This window comes from Musca domestica, unplaced genomic scaffold, assembly GCF_030504385.1.
Source record: "Musca domestica strain aabys unplaced genomic scaffold, Musca_domestica.polishedcontigs.V.1.1 130, whole genome shotgun sequence".
Classification (NCBI taxonomy): domain Eukaryota; kingdom Metazoa; phylum Arthropoda; class Insecta; order Diptera; family Muscidae; genus Musca; species Musca domestica.
In genome coordinates, this window is record NW_026712173.1 from 476,078 (window position 1) to 490,200 (window position 14,123).

The 14,123-nt window shown below is 33.9% G+C and overlaps 1 long non-coding RNA gene across 1 annotated transcript; it reads right to left on the reverse strand.

Moving 5' to 3' along the window:
• Positions 1-7,379: 7,379 nt before the first annotated feature.
• LOC131800893 (uncharacterized) lies at positions 7,380-7,720 on the reverse strand. Its single transcript, XR_009341618.1, has 2 exons — positions 7,560-7,720; positions 7,380-7,493 (listed from the first exon to the last, which is right to left on the reverse strand). It is a non-coding gene; the product is annotated as an uncharacterized LOC131800893 (long non-coding RNA).
• Between the last annotated feature and the right edge of the window lie 6,403 nt (positions 7,721-14,123).

Below are 14,123 nucleotides of genomic sequence, written 5' to 3' on the forward strand. Positions count from 1 at the left end.
ATGTGACTTTTTATTGCCATATTCATCTGTGAGTGAGAGAGTGTGAGTATGTGTGTCTGGGTTGAAGTTTGATGACTGACTGATGGTGAAAATTTTTAATTAAATTTATAATAAAACATGTGTAAGTTCGTCGGCTTTTATTATTTGTTTGGGAGGGAGGGATTTTTGGAGAAATGAAATGCAATGAAGTTATATATTTAATCCAATTGTATTATTTCATTGTTTGTTGTTTTCCAAAATTATTGTTATGGATAACTTTATGTAATTTATGTTTTGAAATTTACGAAATAACATAATGATATGGAAAGAGTTCAAACAGACTTTCACCTTTCCTTGAATAAATAGAATTTACTTTTGAAGGAAAAAAACTAGAAAAACTTTCAGATATTATGGTATATGTAATAGATCTACATAGTAGTAAAATGTAAATGTAAATTTTCTACTCTTTGAGGTACATTCCTAAAATTTAGAATATAGTCTTGAGTAAAATTTGATTAAAAATGGAAATCTTTTGAGGACTAGAAACGTACCAAAAATACAAGGAGGAGTCGAACTATAATTCTTAGATGTAAGAAAGAACTTTTGGAAATTCGCACTTCGAGGGTACAACAAATTACTTAGATATACAACATTGTATTTATAAGAACGAAACCTTTCTAATTTAGCAAGATGTCAACTCTTTCTGCCAAGGATGAAATGAGCAAGGATTCGTTGCAATTCTTACTTCAAAGAAACAAAAATTGTATGAAATTATATCGAAAGCATATGGCGTGGACTATGGATGGTATATTTCGGAATTCGTTAAGTAAATTGACAATTTTAGATTTAGAATGGTACATTATCACTATCGAGCTATATTTAAGAGCAATATCTTTTAAAATTTTAAACGAAATGTGAGTCAAAACTGTTTTTTGGAAACTTCGTTTTTAAAGTCAACATCATTGTTATTGAACACTCTTAGTGCAAGCTCGAAGTTTAGGAACTTTACACTTTTAAGGTAAAAAATGTACAAATACGTATCAAATTATATAATTATGTTATTAAACAGCCTATCTTGAGTGAGAGGGTTTTTTATAAATTCCTAATTTAAGATTGTAAACAGTATAAACAAGTATGATGGCAGCAAAGTTCGGCCGGGCCGAACTTTTAATACCATCCATCATTTGGAAGGAACTTGAAAATTAAAAAAAAAAACAAGTAAGCAAAGGCTATAGTCGTGCGGGGCCGACCATGTGATACCCTACAACACTGCAATATGTTAGAAGCCCCCTTATGTCCAAATCCATTTTGGAAGATTTAGCTTTTTAAAGTATGTCACAGAGCACTGCCCAGATATTACCCTTAGCATTTTGACCAGGGACATTTGCTCAATATTTACCCACTCCGTCGTGCTGTTAGTTGTTGTGGTCCATTTTATAGGTAACTATAATCCAGTGGTCATCCAAACTGATACAATTTTTCCCAGTCCTTAACTCTCTTATTAAGCGTGTCGATTGGATTCAATTGTGTGATGAGGAATTTTTTTCTGTTTTTGGTCCATTTAAACATTCAAATAAATCTTTGAAAACAAGAGGCCTAGCCCATCTGAACCTAACCCTACCCTTGTGAAAATTTTCGTGAGGATCGAACGATAATTACAATCTGTATATAATAACCCCAACCTGTGTTGTAAGGTGAACAAATATTACAAAATATACACTTCAATATAATAAGTCAAATTGAAAAAATCGCATGCGATAAAAAATATGAAAATATAAAAATATGTCACAAAATACTACAAAATCTATATTAACATCATTATTGGCATCTTTTAATGTGATTTTTTTAGATTTTATTCTTTTATGCCAAGAGGGCATTTTGAATTGACAAAATTTGTCAAAATCGGTCCAGCCTTTCTTGAGATATAAGCATTCTTGCTAACATCCCTTTCTTTCGTGTATTCAAATTGTATATATTTCGCTATATAAATCATATATATTTACTATCGGCATCTACGTAAAGGTCAGTATTGACCTGTTTTTCTATTTGTGAAAAAAAAATATTCGCGATTTAATGGAAAAGTTGATTTTTTTTAACACAAATGTTGTGGCCTATTTCACTCACTAAATATTACCCGATGACCATCAAAATTGGAAGGCTTCTGCTCAGTCCTAAGCTCTAGCCCCATGCTAACTTCCGCGTCGATTGGTCTATAACTGCGACCTGTAGAGCAAGTGCAAAATCAGGATTTTTTCAGTTTTTGGTCCATTTCAACCTCTAAATATGATGCAATCATCTCCAAGATGAAGATCGGGCCATAATTGCGACCTGTAGAGTGATTACAAATTAACATGGACAGACGGACAGACGGACGGACGGACATACATAGCTAGATCGACTCAGTTCGGCGAGCTAGGAAGATCCATATATACTTTCCTATATGGGAAACCAATATTTCGAGGTGTTACATAATTTTTGGCCCAATCAAACTTATAATACCCCCAACACATAGTGTTGTAGGGTATAAAAACAAAAAAAATTCCGAAAACTACCACTTAAATGGAATCCGTTATGTGGGGACTATACGAAGGCGTGGACCTGCATACGAAATTTTTCGTCATAGGCTGTAGTACCTAATATGAACTGTTAATAGGAAATTTGTTACTTTTACGGTGAATTATGTCGCAAAAATCATGAAAATACCGAGTTTCGGGAGGTATCGTTGTATAAGGGCTATACGAAGACGCAGACCTGCATACGACATTTTTTGCCTTAGGTTGTAGTACCCATAAAGATCTTCCAATACGAAATTTGAAACGATTCCGGTGAATATTGTTGCTGTAATCATCAAAATACCGTCTATCGCAAGGTACCGTTATATGGGGGCTAAATGAAGACGTCATAGGCTGTAGTACCCATTACGAACTTTGGATAGAAATTTCGAAATAATTCCAGTAAATAAAATCATAAAAATACTGAATATTGGGTGGTACCGTTATATGGGAGGTATGGGACGTGCATACGATTTTTTTTTGCCATAGGTTGTAGTACCCATTAAGATCTTCCAATACGAAATTTGAATTGTTTCGGTGAATAATGTTGCTGTAATCATACAAATACCGACTATCGGGCAATACGAAGACGTGGACCTGCATACAAAAATTTTTGTCATAGGCTGTGGTACCCATTACGCACTTTAAATATGAAATTTGAAATATTTCCCGGCAGATAATGTCGTTAAAATCATGAAAATTGGGAATATCGGGAAGTACCGTTATATGGGGGCTATACGAAAACGTGGACCGACATGGCCCATTTAACCTGCCTACTGATAAACTATTTATTAATTTGGCTTTCTATCTCAATTCGTTCGAAAGGTAGCGTGATAGGCGGACATCGCTAGATCGTCTTAGAATTTTACGCTGATTCATAATATATGTACTTTGTAGGGTCTATTATGAATATTTCGAGGAGTTGCGAATGGAATGACCAAACTAATATACCCTCCATAGGCAGGAACAGGAATGAATTTTTTTCGAGCTATGCAATGATATAGTACCATGGCATCAATTACATATGCAAAGCTGAATTTATTTGGAACGATAGGTAGATTGACGTTCTAAATTAAATTGTAAAAATGTCGAATGAAAAAAAATTCTTCTCCTTCTTCTTAAATCAAATAAATTTCCATACGCTCGACCAATTATTTATTGCGTTTTTCTGGGACTTATTCCCGTAACCTCGATTAACTGGGAACTATAAACGAGATAAATTTAAATTAAATTTATACTATTAATTAAATAGGAATACTTACTCCTATACATCCTATCATAAGGAATTTGACATATTAGAGCTATTGTAAGTACCGTAATTTTAAACCACAATTTCATTTTTACAGGTGATAATGAGAAACTAAATGGTTGTTATTAAAACAGGTAGAAAATACTAGGTCATATATTCATTATTACGAGTATTACACGCTTTTGAATTTGTTAAATTAATTCATAGACATGGTTATAGAGCTATTAGGGAAAATAAACGATTATTTAAATAAATGTTTGAGAATAGAGAAAAACATTTTTTCTTTGAAATATTTTGCCAACAAATGCATTAGGCAATATGTTTTGTTCTTTTTGAGTTCGGGAGACAAATAAAGAAAATATATATTTTTTCTGTATGTATCTTAATATTTATACTTATACCTGTAAAAAAAATAACTTATGAATTACATATGCTTAAATATCTAGGAGTTACTTTCCTAGCCTCTGAATAAGTTAAAGCAACTGGTTTTTGTCTACAGGATTCTTGATACTGCAAATGGGATATATGTGTCCACGCTATAATGTATTTTCTATATACGGTACTGGTCGATTTGAAGTATTTTGGAGGAATTATCCGTGTTTATCAATGCACGTGCAAAAAGTCAACATTCTCAAGATGGCATTATATAGCTAAAACGATAGATTATAAATATTTTAAAATGTTTATCCATACAACTTTATTGAATGAAAGCAAAATAGCATCAAATTTTAGAATAAGTTGAGATTTGTTCACCTTTGGCACGAATTATGGTCTTCAAACGGTCAATGAAACCATCACACGCAGCCCGAATATTGCTCTGTGGTATTTTGGCCCATTCCCGGTGAAGCGTTTGCTTGAGGTGATCGACACTTTGGTATTTATACCCTACAACACTTTGTGTTGGGGGTATTATAAGTTTGATTGGCCAAAAATTATGTAACGCCATGTTAATTTGTAATCACTCTACAGGTCGCAATTATGGCCCGATCTTAACGAAATTTAAAATGTAGGTGGGGTTAATGTCAGAATAGAACCCTACTTCTTTTGGAGATGATCGCAAAATATATAGGGGTTGAAATGGACCAAAAACTGAACAATTTCCTGATTTTGCAGTTGCACTACAGGCCACAATTATAGACCAATCGAAGCGAAAGTTAGCATGGGGCTAGAGCTTTGGGCTGGGCAGAAGCCTTCCAATTTTGATGGTCATCGGGTAACATTTAGTGTTCGAAATAGACCATAGCATTTGTGATAAATAAAAGTCAAATTTTCCATTAAACCGCGAATATTTTTAATCCTGGCGAAATTACAAATAAACAAACAGATCAATTCCGAATGTTACGTAGAAGCCGATAGTAAATATATCGGATATATATAGCGAAATATATACAATGTGTATATAAAAAGGAAGGGGATGCTAGCTAGAATGCTTATATCTTCAGAATGGCTGGAGCGATTTTGACAAATTTTTTAAAATTAGAATGCCCTTTTGGCATAAATGTATAAAATCTAAAAAAATCGCATAAAAAGATGCCAATAATGATGTTAATTTAGATTTTGTAGTATTTTGTGACATTTTTTTACATTTTCATATTTTTTATCGCATGCGATTTTTTCAATTTGACTTATAATATTTTGTAATATTTTTTCACCTTTCAACACAGATTGGGGATATTATTTAAGTATTGCAAATATCGTCCGATCCTCACGAACATTTTCACAAGGGTAGGGTTGGGCTCAGAGGTGCTAGGCCTATTGTTTTCAAAGATGTCTGCAATATATAAGGGGGTTGAAATGGACCAACAACTAAAAATTTTCCTGATTTTGCAGCCGTTATAAAGGTCACAAATATAAACCAAAGGACACGAAATCTCGCATAATGTTAGAGTTAGAACAGCGGGTACAATGGACCACTAATTTTGTGTGAAAAAATACCAGCATTACTTACAGGCGATATCCGAAATACACAAAAAGGGAATTTCTGGCAATCGACACGCCTGTGAAGAGAGTTAAGGACAGGGGAGAATTCTAGCATTTTGGATGACCATTGGATTACATTTATCTGTAAAATGGACTACAACAACTAACAGCACGACGGAGTGCATAAATGTTGGGTAAATGTCCCTAGTCAAAATCCTAATTTTAAAAGAGAAATCTCTTATATTGGTTTTGACATAAGGGGGCTTCTAACATATTGTAGTGTTGTAGGGTATAACATAGTCGGCCCCGCACGACTATAGCCTTTTCTTACTTGTTTTTTATTGCCACTTTGCATTCCAAAATACCCCAGAGACAATAGTCCAACGGATTGGTATCCGGAGATTTTGGTGCCCCATTGTGCGCTGAAAATGAAGCGAGGAAGCTCGCTTTGTAACCATTTTTGGGTGGCGCGTGCTGAGTGCGATAGTGCTGAATTCTGTTGACCAAAATGTTTGCGTGCCCAAGGCTTTAATACACCCTCTAGAATATTTTCGCGATAACATTCGGCATTTATTAATACGAGCGGAGAGCGACCATCGACTGTTATGGCGGCCCACACCAGTACCATGGCCGGCGCTTGAGTTCCGATGGCCTCTTTGGCAAGTAAACACGATCATTTTGTTTGTTTAAAAACTGCTGGACAACGAATTTCTCATCGGAGAAACCCAAATTCGGCAGTTCACCACTTTCGGCCAAATGAAGCAACCTTTAGCTCTATTGCGTTTATTTTCTTTACGTTGCGGTGTGAGTTCTTGCACTTTTTGGAATTTCAATGGCTTTACCCCGAGCTCATGTTTCAATATTTGTCGAATGGAATATTGCGATATATTCAGCTCACGCGCAATTTTTCGACCACTGCGACGCGGGTTTCGATCAAGCCACTTCTTTACTATTCAAACCATTTCTGCTGTTGTTGCCGTTTTCTTCCGTCCACTTCCTTGACGTCGGGCTACGCTACCAGTATTACGGTAACGAGTACTCTAACGATACCTACTTGTGGTTTTCCAGCCAAATATAAAGAAATCACAATATCACGCTTGAATTCCATCACGAATAACTTTTTTCTGGAAAATTCTCACTATCTAATGAGCTGTCACTGGAATAATTTTAACAGCTATCGGACGAGTGGCTTAGAATAGACAGCAGTCTGGAGTTGGTTGCAGTTTTTCATCTCACCCTGTATTTAAAATTTTTCTATGTCTCTTTTTTTAAGAAGTGCGATTTTTATATTCTTGATTTTGCCGGGAGATGAGTTCCAGCTTTTATTATATTCGCGGTTACAAACAACTTCCACTTAACTCGGTGACCATCCACCTCTATTCTTTTTAATTTTGTTTGAAATGATAGGCTTTTGTCCATTCTTTTTCTGTGAAAAAATCCGTCGATTACTCTATATTTGTACGACTAAAAGACAACAACAAATCCGGGAATCTTTTATTTTTTTCTGATCCCAGCCAGGGTAGCTTAATATTTCATTGTTGGGATTGGACTACAACTGTGACGCGTTGAGTTATTACAAATTACTATGGATTACTATGGACGGATGGATACAAAAAGCTAAATCGACTCATTTATCTGAATATTGCAAACTTTTTGGCATGGAATAAAAATAACTAATGTACTTTCAATCTGCTGCAAGTATATATTTTATAAAATGTTTAAATATAAGAATACAGAGATGTCATATTCAAAAATATTTATTTGCGAGATGGACCGCCCTGGTTACGTGGGAACTGCAAAAAATAAAAAAAATATATACATAATTTTGTTTAAAATATGAAACCCACATGGAAACTTACTCCTAAACAGGCTTCACCTGAGCCATACATAAGGGCGAGCACGGCAAAACCCATAACAGCTGTTAGGAATTTCATTTTGAATTTAATTCGAAATACGAAGGGAACCTGTTGACAAAATGTTACAGAATGATTTCAATCTTTGAAAATCCCTATATTTATACGATTCGACAGTGATGACCTTAGACAAATTTGAATAAATTAGTTTCAATAATAACTTTCGTAGTATTCAAGATCATGACAGGTAATAATTCAATTAGTTCTTTTATTTTTGTTTGAAATAATCTATTTTTAAGTATTCTGCATTTCTTTATTGTTCTATAACTCTTATTTAGTGTTTAAAAATGCAATATTTTATTATTGCAGAATTTAATCTTAAAGAAGTTTAGCCTTTTAAGCTTTGAATAGAACAATAAGCCAATTGATGTTAAATTGTTGCAGAAACACTTTCATAAATTTACATTTAAACTTGAATTTGTATCTCATTAAGATTAAGTGACTTCATTAACTTTTTTATAAAATAAGTCACAACTAGGTCTTCAAGTATAATTTAACATTTAAAAGTATTTCCTTTTACCACAATGAAATTAATGAATAGTATCCTGGGTCTTGCTGTCCTTGCTTTGGTGTGTGACTTTGGAGAGGCTGCCTCTGTAAGTACCTCTTCTTTGAAACTAAATTAATTGTCTGGACTATAATTGTTACCCTTCATTTCTGGTAGTGCTCACCACAAACGAGGGCACAGGGATTATGCAGAACTACACCACCATTTTTAGGAAAGTGAAAAACTAGTAAAATAAAATTTTTTGAATTTACTGTCTGCATAATTACTGTGGCACACTGTAAAGAAAATTAAAATAAATTTTGAAAACACCAATCCACTTTTTTAGCATAGAAGAACAAGACCTTTGATTTGTTAAGTTTTTTACCCTCCACCATACATAGTGTTAAAACGCCGAATGCGTCGAGCAGTGGACCGTAGGGGGGAAATATAAAAAGAAATAAAACACAAGAGTTTTTATAATATATGTAACTATTTATTGCTAGTTTAGTTGGTGGTAACGATATTACCTGTGGCAACAATATGCCCTTCTATGCACAACGATATGTGCAGCAAACGATATTGCCGGTGTTGTCTGTCCGGATGACAGCGAAATACTACTTGATGTCTAAAGGATGCGGCAAAACAGGTGACAAATAATTAGTAGTTAAAATGTCAAAGGCCCTAGCACAAGGTTGCAATAAACCGTAGCGCGTACATTTTAACCACTAATTAAGGACCAAACCAGGGGTCAATAAATTGCAATATTTTATGCAATATTTCGTCATTCCGTTTGTAACTCATCGAAATAATCAATTTAGACCCAACAAAGTATATATATTCTTGATCAGCGTAAAATTCTAAGACGATTTAGCCCTGTCCGTCCGTCTGTCCGTCTGTTGTAATCACGCTACAGTCTAAACGAATTAAAATAGGAAGCTAAAATTTTGCACAGATCTCTCTTTTGTCTGCAGGCAGGTCAAGTTCAAAGATATCAATGAAATTGTCTGAAAATTCACACAAGTAGTTCCTTGTGAATACTTTACCCCCTGAGAGAGAATTATCTATATAGTTCTACTTCGTTTTTGCAAAATGGTCTGGCTTTATCCCTTTATTGTTGTTTTTATAAAAACAACGTTTGTTTATTAGTGGAGAACGATGGTAATGTTTACCAGGGGGTAAGGCAGGGAATACCTAGGTTTCGGAAAGAGCCACCAATCCTCATCAGTTCCCTTGTTTTTGCCTGGGATATTCTCCCCAGAAGTTATTTTAAAAATAACTTCTATGACGAAAAACATTTTTTTTTTTTTTTTTTTTTTTTTTTTTTTTTTTTTTTTTTTTTTTTTTTTTTTTACCCAAGTGACGAGATCGTAAGCTCAATAGAAGAGGAACCAAAGAATTAAATAAAACTAAAATTCTCTTGGAAAGTCTTCTAAATCTTACAACCGCACTTATAAACATTTACATCTTTCTCCACTTGTTATGCTTTCGTTCAGCCTGAACGAAGTAGCATAACCATGTAAGTTGGTTTTGTCTGTTACAACAAAAACCCCTTCGTCGACCGTGCCTTGTCTATTAATAGAACAGTGTGGCTTGTTTGTTCGGGATACCGTAGTATTTCGTTTTTGCAAAATGGTCTGGCTTTATCCCTTTATTGTTGTTTTTATAAAAACAACGTTTGTTTATTAGTGGAGAACGATGGTAATGTTTACCAGGGGGTAAGGCAGGGAATACCTAGGTTTCGGAAAGAGCCACCAATCCTCATCAGTTCCCTTGTTTTTGCCTGGGATATTCTCCCCAGAAGTTATTTTAAAAATAACTTCTATGACGAAAAACATTTTTTTTTTTTTTTTTTTTTTTTTTTTTTTTTTTTTTTTTTTTTTTTTTTTTTTTTTTTTTTTTTTTTTTACCCAAGTGACGAGATCGTAAGCTCAATAGAAGAGGAACCAAAGAATTAAATAAAACTAAAATTCTCTTGGAAAGTCTTCTAAATCTTACAACCGCACTTATAAACATTTACATCTTTCTCCACTTGTTATGCTACTTCGTTCAGGCTGAACGAAAGCATAACAAGTGGAGAAAGATGTAAATGTTTATAAGTGCGGTTGTAAGATTTAGAAGACTTTCCAAGAGAATTTTAGTTTTATTTAATTCTTTGGTTCCTCTTCTATTGAGCTTACGATCTCGTCACTTGGGTAAAAAAAAAAAAAAAAAAAAAAAAAAAAAAAAGTTTTTCGTCATAGAAGTTATTTTTAAAATAACTTCTGGGGAGAATATCCCAGGCAAAAACAAGGGAACTGATGAGGATTGGTGGCTCTTTCCGAAACCTAGGTATTCCCTGCCTTACCCCCTGGTAAACATTACCATCGTTCTCCACTAATAAACAAACGTTGTTTTTATAAAAACAACAATAAAGGGATAAAGCCAGACCATTTTGCAAAAACGAAATACTACGGTATCCCGAACAAACAAGCCACACTGTTCTATATAGTTCTACGATATCGTATAGCCCCCATATAACGGTACCCCCCGGTATTCGGTATTTTGACGATTTTAGCCACATTTTTCAATGGAAGTGTCTGAAAATCCATACAAGGAGTTCCTTATGGGTACTTTATACCTCGGAAGAGAATTACGTATATTGGTCCACGATATCGTAAAATCCCCATACAACGGTATCACCTATATTCGGTATTTTGATAACTTTACCCACATTTTTCAACGGAATTATCTGAAAATCCACACAAGGAGTTCCATGTGGGTACTTTATACCTCAGCACAGAATTATCTATATAGATCCACGATATCGTATATCCACCATATAACTGTACCCCCGATATTCGGTATTTTGATAATTTTACCCACATTTTTCATCGGAATTGTCTGAAAATCCACACAAGGATTTCCTTGTGAGTACTTTACACACTGACATAGATTTGTCTTAATAGGTCCACAATATCATACCCCCATATATCGGCACCTTCCTATATTAGATATTGTAAAGATTTAAAAAAAAATAATGGATTTTATTTTTTGAAAATTGTCTAATTCGTTCCAAATGGTGGAGGGTATTCAAAGTTCAGCCCGGCCGAACTTACTGCTTTTTTACTTGTTTAGTTTACACAATATTTTTTTTTATATGGGACGAACTCTAAATCTAAATAAGATCTACAAAAGATCTTCTATTTCCTGCAGACATAATAAACGTTTTCCGCCTTAAGGCAATTTATCGATGAAACTATAGAAGACCGGTCTCCATCCAAAGAAGTCATTGGTCTGAAGAAATGTTATCTAAACTAAACATTTAGACGGTATTTTATCTATATTTACAGATATATTGTGTTTGATCCAGAGTATGGCCATGCCATATTATTATACCCTCCACCATAGTATAGAGGGTGTACCAATTTTTGATTCCGTTTGTAAAATCTCGAAATATACATTTTAGACCCCACAAAGTATACATATATTTTTAATCAGCATAAAATTCTATGTCGATTTAGCGATGTTCGTCCGTATGTCCGTCTGTTGAAAGCACTCTAGCTTTTGAACAAACTGAAGTAGGCTGATAACATTTTACTCAAATGTGTACTATGTCAGCAGGAATCTTCTTATTGAAAATGGGCCATGTAAGTTCACGTTTTGGTAGCACCCATATAATGGTACATTCCTATTTTCGGTATTTTGGGGATTAAAGCGACATTATTCACCGGAATTGTTTCAAATTTGGTATTTGATGTTCGTAATAGATACTACAGCCTATGACAGAAAATTGTCTGTGCAGGTCCACGTCTTCATATAGCCCCAATATAAAGGTACCTCCCGATATTCGGTATTTTGATGCTTTTAGCGACATTGTTCACCGAAATTGTTTCAAATTTTGTGTTTGAAGTTCATAATGGATGCTACAGCCTATGACAGAAAACTGTCTTTGCAGATCCACGTTTTGGTATAGCCACGGTACCTCCCGATATTCGATATTTTGATGATTTTAGCTACATTATTCACCGATTTTTTTTAAGTTTCGCGTATGAATATTGTAATTGCTTATGACAATAGTTACCTATGCAGGTCCATGTCGTCGTAAAGACCCTAATATAACAGCTAAATTCGGTATTTCTAAGATTTTAACAGGATTTTTAACGGATTTTATTGTTTTTGAGAATTACAAAATTCGTTCGATATGGTGGAGGGTATTCAAAGTTCGGCCCGGTCGAACTTACAGCTTTATTACTTGTTTATCTTGATAGAAATATCATCTTGTCGAATTGTTTGGCCCTGAAGTGACATTGTATAATTCCTTTGATTTTTCTTTTTTGCGGGTATGTTTCCGACACGGGGTATATGGAACTCTACTAGATTATTTTGATTCAAATAAAACACCGTTAATCTATAAAGCTTCCTAACACGTCTTTGATGTTTAGAATTCGAACTCGTTTTTAAATAATTAAAAATAGGTAAAGAAAAAAAAAATGATGTTTTCATTTTCATTCATTTATTATTTCATTTTCTAGAAAATGTCTATTTCTCCAAATCTACCCATTATTTACGTCCATTACGTCCGGGATTTTGTGGGAACTAAAGAAATACATACATTACTATTAAATCTATTATATTGGTTCCATTCATACCGATATACACGCTTCACCAGTGCCGTACATAAGAGCTAAAACAGCAAATCCCATGACCATTGTTAAGAACTTCATATTCAGTTTAATTAAATGAACTTTCTTGTTTGAAAAATTAGTGTTACAAATTGATTGAATCTATTGCAAAACTCTTAATTTATAGCATATCATTTTTTTCGGATGGAAAGCAACACATTCATATTATAAAATTTAATTGTTTTAAAAAATTAACATTTGAATACTCTTAGATTTTCTCAATTGTCACGTATAATCCAAACGTATTGCAAGTCTTAACAATTGACTATTTAATATGGATGCTTTAATTGTTTTAAGCCACTTAAGTGTTACATTTAATAGTATCCAAAAAAAAAAAACTACACCACCTTGCTAATTTAGTAGAGCTCCACATAACAATTAAAAGTTTTTATGGGAGAATTTAATCACACCCGCTATGATTATAATTATATTTTAAAGTTCAAAGGACTAAATATGCCGAAGGATTTGTATCTTTTAAATTCGGACTTTTTTTGCCCATTTGGTGCAAAATTAATATGAAATCTGATAAATAAATATATGGGAGCTATATCCAAATCTGAACCGATCTTGATAAAATTGGGCAAATATATTTCTGAGCTGTATTTCATATATTTCCCTGAATATCGTTGTTACGGAGTGCATATTACGGCTGTGGGTAACAATTACAACAAATCGGATGAAGAATATATATGGGAGCTATAGCTATATCTGAACCGATTTCGATCAAATTTGGCATACTTATTTTCAGACCAAATTTGGTATACTAGCTTCTAGACTCAATTAGGTCGAATGTGCCGAATTCCATCCCATTTGGGAAAATATTAGACGTTTGTGCACAATAAAATGTAAATCGGACGAAGTTATATATGAGAGCTATATCCAAATCTGAACCGATCTCGATAAAATTTAGCAAAGGTATTTCTGAGCTGCATTTGACAGATTTCCCCATATATTGTTTTTTCAGAGTGAATATTACGGCTGCGGAGGACAAAAATAACAAATCGGATGAACAATATATATGGGAGCTATAGCTATCAAATTTGGCATTTCGATCAAATTTGGCATACTTATTTTCAGGTCTAATTTGTATGTGCAAAATTCCATACTATTGGGGCTGATATTACACGTTTAGTGCACAATAAAAGGCAAATCGGACAAACATATATATGGGATCTATATCTAAATTTTTACCGATTATCTCCAATTTCAATAGAGTTCGACTTGGCCAAACAAATGATTTATGCAATATTTCATCTCAATCGGATAATAAATGCGACCTGCATTTTGTTCACACTAATACATGGACAGACGGACGGACGGACAGACGGACTGGCATGCATAAATCAACTCAGTAAGTGATTC